This window comes from Arachis duranensis, chromosome 2 (assembly GCF_000817695.3).
Source record: "Arachis duranensis cultivar V14167 chromosome 2, aradu.V14167.gnm2.J7QH, whole genome shotgun sequence".
NCBI classification, from domain to species: Eukaryota; Viridiplantae; Streptophyta; class Magnoliopsida; order Fabales; family Fabaceae; genus Arachis; species Arachis duranensis.
In genome coordinates, this window is record NC_029773.3 from 17,605,078 (window position 1) to 17,614,328 (window position 9,251).

General features: G+C 34.6%; 1 pseudogene; it reads right to left on the bottom strand.

Moving 5' to 3' along the window:
- Positions 1-1,320: 1,320 nt before the first annotated feature.
- On the bottom strand, positions 1,321-3,603 carry LOC107473853 (uncharacterized; annotated as a pseudogene).
- Positions 3,604-9,251: the final 5,648 nt, after the last annotated feature.

Sequence of the window (9,251 nt, forward strand, 5' to 3'; positions counted from 1 at the left end):
ACCTATCAAATAGAAGTCAAGCATGCTACTTCATTAAAATTATGCGATGGGAATCGGTTGCGCAGGATTGTCCCATACAAGAAAACAATATGAATACCAATTGGATATGGTTTTTCCAAAAGGAATTGAAAAGAAATATAGCTATCAGTCGGGTATAGTTGCCCTATAATAAAGAAAGAAAAAACAAAATGGGTACCAGACGGATATGGTCGCCCCCTAAGGAATTGAGAAATAAGATAGGCACCAGTTGGATATAGTTGCCCTATGATGAATTGAAAATCAAGATAGGTACCAATTGGGTATGGTTGTCCTATGAGAAATTGAAAAGCAAAATGGGTGCTAGTTGGGTATGGTTGCCCCTCGAGGAAAGATTCGATGACTAGCGAGTTAGTTTCAACACAATAGATACTAGATAAAAAAAAATATTCCTAATTAAAAAAAAAAGATTACTTATAGGTACCAGTTGAATATGATTATCCCACACAATAAAAATCTGATGATTGAGTTGTCTGAAATAAAAATGTGATAATGGTGATGAATTTTTTTGAAAGCATAATTCAAAATAGAAATTAAATATTTTTTTTTTGTTTAAAGATATGATGCATGATTGTTGTGTAATTGTTGTTTCCTATTTTCTACATATCTTTATTGTCATCGATGGCATTCAAAGAAAAATGAACTTAGAACATTCTTATTCTCTTTCTCTTGCATTTGGTTTTGAAAAGGAGCATGTAATCTCTATTCTCTTTTTTCTTTTTTCTTTTTTTTAAAGAGCCCATAATCATTTGTGACTGTTGGTGTTCATCTATTTATAAAATTAGCAGATATTTTGCATTCCAGTATCAAAATAACAATGCACATTGAAAACAAGCAAAGGTAGTACTAATGAGATAATTGACAAAAGGATCATAAAATCTAAGACAAAAAAAAAAAAAACAAATAATTCAATAAAGATGTTCATCAACGCAAGCGGGTGTGGTGTTGATGAGATGATTGATACAAAGAATCACAAACCAAAAATAGAAGAGAATACAATTAATTTATCGAATGCTCTCTTTTAGAATGACAACACTAGTAAACCGTTTCTATTTCGAATCATTTGTAACCAGCTTTTAAAGACATTGATGAATATGTTGATCTAGACCATCTTTTAGAATGTCATATTCTTTGAGATATTAGCAACCTCATTTTTTTGTTTTTCTTTTGGGTTTTTTTTTGCTTTTTGCCTTTGCAGCCTTTCGGTTTTCTACATCGGCAAACACCTTTTTTCTTTTTTATATTTTATATTTTATATTATTTTATTTTATACTTTCGTCTTTTTTATGCATAATATCTCTTTACAACATCTAAGTTGACTGACAATGAAAACTCTTCACCATCCATCGTAGTAAGGATTAGAGCCCATCTAGAAAATGCTTTACAATGTAAGGGCCTTCATAGTTTGGTGTCTACTTCCCACGTTGATCCATTTGAATGGGCAGGATCTTCTTGAGGACTAGACCGCCTTCCAGGAATTGCCGAGGATAGATTTTCTTTTCATGGGATTTTATCATTATTTTCTGATAAAGTTGGCCGTGACATAATGTAGCCAATTGTTTTCCATCAATGAGATTCAATTGATCGATAGATTTTGGATCCACTCTGATTCTTCCAATTTTTCTTCCCTTAAGACTCTCAAGGAAGGTATTTTGACTTCAATAGGAAGTACTGCCTCCATTGCATAGACCAAAGAGAATGATGTTGCCCCTGTTGACGTAGGAACAGAAGTACGATATCCATGCAGGGCAAATGGAAGCATTTTTTGAATGATCTTTTTGATGTTTTTATTAGTTACTTCAATTGTCCTGTTCATTTTTGAATGATACAGTGATGGATTATGATGCTAAATTTTAACTTTTTCACACACCTCTTTCACCGACTTATTGTTGAGGTTGGTAGCATTATCTGTAATGATCTTGTTTGGTATACCGTAATGAAAAATCAACTCCCTTATCATGAACTTGGTCACCACACTTTGCATAATGTTAGCATAAGAAGCAGCTTCTACCCATTTTGTGAAGAAATCAATTGCCACTAAGATGAATTGATGCCCATTTGAAGCCTTTGGTTCAATAGGACCAGTGACATCCATGCCCCCACATAGAAAATGGTCATGGCGCAGTCAAAATTTTAGAAGTCTAGGTGATACATAAATCTTATCACCATAAATTTGACATTTGTGACACTGCTTCACATGGTTGAAGCAATGCGCTTCCATAGTCATCCAATAGTATCTGGCCCTGATTATTTGTCTTGCCATGGCATGTCCATTTGCATGAGTTCCAAAAGTACCTTCATGCCCTTCTTTAATGATTTTTTCGGCCTCTTCGGCGTCTACACATCTGAGTAGAACTATATCATAATTTCTCTTGTAAAGAACATTTCCATTCAGAAATAAGCCCATGGCTAATCTCCTTAAGGTTCTTTTGTCATTTTCAGATGCACCTGGAGGGTATTTTTGTTTTTGAAGGTAACATTTGATGTCCTAATACCAAGGCTTACCATCTGGCTTTGATTCCACTGTGTGGCTATGTGTAGATTGATTACGAACTCTCACTTTTATGAGTGGAACATTCCTATCATCACTTATTTTGAACATTGAGAATAATGCGGCCAAAGCATCAGCCAAATAATTGTCTTCGTGTGATACATGGCAAAACACAACCTCATCAAAATCCTCAATAAATTCTTGAATATAAGTATGATATGATATCAATTTGGCATCACGAGTTTCCTTTTCACCTTTTAATTGATGGAAAAGTATAAGGTACCAACATATTATCTGTCAACTTATTGCCAACAATGATTAATTATTATATTTTAAACACATATATAAAGAGACACATCCAAAAAATATATCTATAAAGACACTTCTATTAAACACAGCCATAAAAAGATATTTTTATTAGACACATCTACAAAGATACTTCTATTAAACACAATTATAAATAAGAGTTGGCATATATTAGCAGAAATGTTGTTGTTGGTAACGTAGCGGGATTGTTAATTGATAAATCACAAAGGCAGAATCTCCATACACTTCTAGAATCTTGACTTTGAAGTCTATAGCTGCTTGAATTCCCATGACACATGCTTCATATTTAGCGATATTGTTAGTATAATTGAAACATAGTTTGACTGTGGTAGGAACTAGCTTGCCCTCAGGGTACGTCAATACTACTCCAATTCTTTGACCTAATGCGTTAGAAGCTCCATCTAAGAACAAGATCCACTTTTCTGCCTTTGTTGATTTTTTTTTATTTCATATAAGGCCATTACGTCCTCATTAGAAAATTCAAATTTCTTTGTCCCATGATCTGTTATGGGTTGATGGGCAAGAAATTCTGCTAAAGCACTCCCTTTGATCGCTTTTTAAGCAATATAAGTTATGTCGTATTCAGACATAAGAACTTGCCAACGAGCAATTCTTTCAGTTAGTGCTAGCTTTTCAAATGTGTACTTAATTGGATCCATTTTGAATATCAACCAAGTGTTATGATACAACATATATTCTCTTAATGTATGAGTTGTTTCCAATAATGAGTATTTTGAAAGCATCTTCATATCTATAGTCCACCTCTGCTTTGTAATCTTTTGGGTCAGTAACCATAGGGGCTTTGAACCCTTTTCCTCTATCATATTGCCATAATAGATATCTGGGAGTGGTGTCTATTGTTCGTACGCCAGATTTTATGCATCTAACATCCTTCCAATTGGATATGATTTCCTTGACTTTGCTCACTGTATTAGAACTCCATATATATGTAAAATCAATATCCATAAGGCCAAGGGTCATAAGGAAAAACTGGAGAGAACCCACATCTCTTTGAACAAGCGTTGGAGCATAACTAGTGACACCCCAGGGACCGACAAGTGGAACCCAAGGTTTTGGATATATCGAAAAAGAAAATCTACATCCAAATTTTGTCCATCCATCCTCATAGCAGTAGATCTTATCTTTGGGCATATTTTCTTTATTTAAAAATTTAGCGTATTCTTCAATAGTTGGCATCAATTCAAACTGATTGAATGTGAAGCATTGATATGAGGGGTCCCAAAATTGGAGCATAGCCCTTAGTATTTGAGTCTCAATATGAATGAAAAGGAGATAAGGGATATCCCTGAACTTTCCAATAAAATCTCATTGTCTCTTCATTTGCATTGTGACCATATTTCCTTGATTTCATTCAAACTCACATTTTCTAACAGGTATGAAATTTCTATCCCAAGAAGTAAACTATCTCCTTTTTCTCTTTGTGTGTATTCCGAAAATTCTGCCACAACACTTTTTTCTTTGGCGACTATATTATTAGTTGACCAAAGAGCATTACCCTTATCCATGGTAGAGATTTGATGATATCTTTATGAGATTGGACGATGCATATGCAATGAAAATTCACAACTAAAGAAAGGTTCTATGATTACATACAAGTGAAAGTGTTGGCTCTAGACTCCCTGATAGGTTCTCGTTATTCTCCTTGATATCAGGTTTAAAGCTTGTAAATAAGTGTGGTGAAAAGAATAAAAAGTAAACAATGTACAAGTTGTAAGCATCATATTGGCACACAAGATATTGAAAGAAATGAAAAAAAAGACCAATAAAAACAAATAACAAATAACAAAAGATTAACATAAGGCTTAACCCTCAAATATTCATTCCCATTGGAGTCGCCAAGCTGTCGCAACGTCACCGCGCGGGGCGGCACAACCTAGGATGATCAATGGAGATTTATTCATCGTTTTTTGGAGAACTCATGTTATGAGATTTAGAGTCGCCACCAAACAAGTTTTCCATAAAAAATGGAATGGCTGATTGAATGCAAAAAGGAGAATAGATATTAGCATCTTATATCGTCAGTTTTTAAATGGTTATCTTTTATTCTTTTATTATTTGTAGATTTAATTTTTATTGGTCTTCTACAGAATAAATATTATTTATTTATCTTATTATTTTGATAACTAAATCTCGTCAACGCAATTGACGAGAACTAATATATATTTTTTTATTATTTTATAGAAAAAGATATTTATTTTATATGATTATTATTTTTCCATGAAAATCAAATTTAATATGTTTTATATATCTTCAATATTTTGATAATTAAATCTCCTCAATGCAATCGGCGAGAATTAATATATTAGCTTTTTTATAAAAAAATATTTATTGTATATCATTATTATTTTTTGTTATGCAAATCAAATTTAATCAGTATTCATGATTAAACTCAAAATAAAATCCCACAAATCTTAGACTCTTTTTGAAAAATATTATATTTATCTTTAGTATTAAATCTCGTCGATGCAATTGGCGAGATCTAATATATATATCATGTAAGAATCATGACTATTTAACCGCTTAATTAATTAAATTAATTGCTCAAAATAGGATCCAAAAATTTAGAATGTTAATTTAGAAATTTAAATATGATATTTAGATTCAATAGATTTTTCTGAGTTGAAAAATATAATTTTTTACAAAAAATCGCATAAAAATGCAAACCGGTAAATTAACCGACAGTTCCGGTTTAAGTCTGTCCGATATTGTACGAGAATAATTAAAAATAGTAGAAAACCTTAGAAAAACATTTAGAATTGAAAACTGGGCATTAATTTTAAAGCTTTGCCCCAAAATTAGGCCAAACGGACAAAAAATGTAAACGGGTTGGACCGGCGCAAGTTAGGCCCAAGCTCAACATATATAATACTCAATTAATGAGCCCCTTAGCCATAAACACATACACACAAGGGTTGAGTGGCTGAAGTGAAGAGGAGAAGAAGAGAGAAAAGTTACTATTCACATCTCACTTCAATCCACATATCTCGAGTTACGGTGTTCCGATTTGCGTGCAATTAGCGGCTACGAGAAGTTCTTGCCGAGCTTGTTAGTTCTATCTAACGCTTTTTGTTAATATTTTAAAATTTTATCTCCTTTCCTCTGCCCTAAGAAATTCGAATTTTTGGATTTTGGTTTTGAGTGAATTTTTGTGTTTTGATTGATTAGGTGTTCTCTAAGGTAAGGAAACTCTTTACCTTATGAATTTGTGTAATTAAAAATCCTAGGTATTGATTTATGGTAATTTATATGGTTTTATTTAAGTTCTTGCACTTGTTGGAGTTGATTTGGAGCTTGGAATGTGAGTTAGTGATTTGTTGGTGATTGGAAGCTTGTTTGGACTCAATCTTTGGTTTTTGGCATATTGAAAATCGGTCAAGGTATGGTTTCAGTTTCTTCTATGTAATATATAATATTTCTGGACACTTAAGCTAGTGACCCATAGGATAGGTTTGGATTAAACTGGTTGTTGAATTTGTTGAATGATGATGTATGATGATTTGATGATTTTGGTTATTTTGATGAATTGTGGTATTGATGTGGATAAATGATGTTGAAGATTGAAATTGAGGTTGAATGAGGTTGATTATTATGATTGGTAGTGATAGAATGATGATTGATGAGTTGTTAGTTGAGAAATGGATTTAGGGTGATAAAATTGATATTTGGGGTTGAGGATTATATAGTATAAGTAGTGAATTGTGACACAATTGGTAAGATCTGATGTGAATTGGAGTTGGTGTGGTTTTGGTTGCGAATTTTGGAAAGTTGAGAACCTTGTTGTTTTTGGTAAAAATTAGTTTCTCGTGAACTTTGACAAATCATAACTTGAGCCTCAAAGCATGAAATTAAATGAACTTTATTTTAAATTAAAGGTTGCTTTGAGAGCTTTAAATTGATATAAAATTTGAAGAAAATGGATTTTTATAGAAGAAGTTATGACTGTTTAAAGTTTGGTGTGGGCTGCGTATGCGACAGGGTGCACGCGACGCGACCAATCCATTCGGGTTGGGTGACTCGTGTATGCAAACACTTCCTGCGTATACGAGCTAGAAGGGTTTTTAATCCTTGCGTACGTGACACAGTGCACGCTACGCGACCAAACCATTTGGGTTGGGCATCTCGCGTACGTGGTCACTGCATGCGTACGCGAACTATTCAAAAATGAACCCTTGCGTACGCGAACTTTAACACGCGACGCAAGCAACCCATTCGGATTGGGACACTCAGATACGCGAGCAGAGGGTTGCGTCTGTGACCACCCTTTTTTCAACAGCATGCGTACATGAGGCAAAGGCTTGCATACGCGAAACCCTTGTTTTGTTGAAACATGATTTTTCTCTGTTTTCGAAGGTTCTCCTACTTTCTAAAATCCTTTCAAAGGATGATTTAGAGTATTATCTAATAATTAGGTTCTAATATCGTTAAAGATAAGTTAGCGAATTATTTTAGTGAATTTCCATATGAGTTTACAAAACGGGGTCTTAGGTGTCTGAAGTACTAAGGACGGATTTGGTTGAGTGAGATGGCAAAGCATTGTATTAATGATTGATGGTACGAATTGTGGAAGTGGTGAACTATTAAGTACTGAAATAAATGATTTCTAAAACTACTGATGTAATATTTTTAACATGAGATTGTTGAGACGCTATGCGTCTAGCAAGGACGGTGGTTAATTTCGCTTTTCGAGGTCGCGGCGGCAGCATAAAGGCAGTGGTAGTCCTCCTTATGTTGAGATGTGAGGTCCGTGGCAAGAGTATCCCACTCACATTCCTTCGGAATCACTAGAATGTGCAGGCACTATATCCTAGACCGTGTTCCGGGCACGATATCTCGAGGGTTCTCATTATGAGACCGAAGGGCGACATCTCCATGGAGATGTATTGGGTTGGCAGTTGAACCGACAATGTGATATCACAGCCAAATAAGACAGGCATTTATCATGTGCATATTCTATCTATTTATTTGCTTTGCTGACTTGTATTGTTTGCCTAAGTGTTTAACATGCCTAAATGCTTATTGAATTACTTGAGTGTGTGTGTGTGTGTGGGGCAATATCTTGAGGGCTCCCATTATGAGACCGAAGGGTGACATCTCTATGGAGATGTGTTGGGTTAGTAATTGAACCGACAATATGATATCACAGCCAAATAAGACAGGCATTTATTATGTGCATATTCTATCTGTTTGTTTGCTTTGCTGACTTGTATTGTTTGTCTAAGTGCTTAACATGCCTAAATGCTTATTGAATTACTTGTGCGTGTGTGCGTTATTTGAATTTTTATTATCTGTGTTTTTTACTGGGATTGAGGAGGTTTGGAAGGCCGTGGCGATGGGATTGCATGGCAGTTAGGTAGGCAAAAGCTGTGGGATAGCGGAGAATTTATAGATTAGAAATCCACTAAGTTAGATCCCCTTATTTTTCTCTATGGTTTTAAGTAATGTTTTAAATGTACTTATTATGTTTTAAGTTTGAATCTTGTGATGGATATGAAGTTCTAGGATTGCCTCTGGCGTCCAGGAGTCTTATATATTACATCACTGGGCACTGTTACCATACTGAGAACCTCTTATTCTCATACCATATTATGTTGTTGTTTTTCAGATGCAGGTCGTAACCCACCTCGGTGAGTTGCTTTGAGGGTGACAGAGCAGAAGATCCTTGCTATATTTTGAAGTCTTTTGATTTATTTTGATTAGATCTCTCACTTTTGTATTTATCTTTGCCTTAGAGGCTTATTTTGAGAGAAATATTGTATAAACTGTTGCGTTTTTCAAAACTCTATATGTCTGTATATAATTAGCCGGCTTAAACTCCAAGGGCGGCAACTAGATCCTTATGACTATTATACTTTGACATATGTATATTGATGAGCGGATAATTTATACGCTTTTTGGCATTGTTTTCATATAGTTTTTAGTAAGTTTAAGCTACTTTTAGGGATGTTTTCATTAGTTTTTATGTTAAATTCACATTTCTGGACTTTACTATGAGTTTGTGTGTTTTTCTGTGATTTCAGGTAAATTCTGACTGAAATTGAGGGATTTGAGCAAAACTCTGAAGAAGGCTGACAAAAGGACTGCTGATGCTGTTGGATTCTGACCTCCCTGCACTCGAAATGAATTTTCTGGAGCTACAGAACTCCAATTGGCGCGCTCTCAACGGCGTTAAAAAGTAGACATCCAGGGCTTTCCAGCAATATATAATAGTCCATACTTTATTCGAAGATTGACGACGTAACTTGGCGTTAAACTCCAAGTTCATGCTGCTAATCTTTGATCTCATCTTTGGTCTCAGTTTTGTTTTATTCTTCATCTTAGGAGATCATTGATCACGTTAGAGAGGCTGGCCAGTCGGCGATGCCTGAACTCTTTGCTT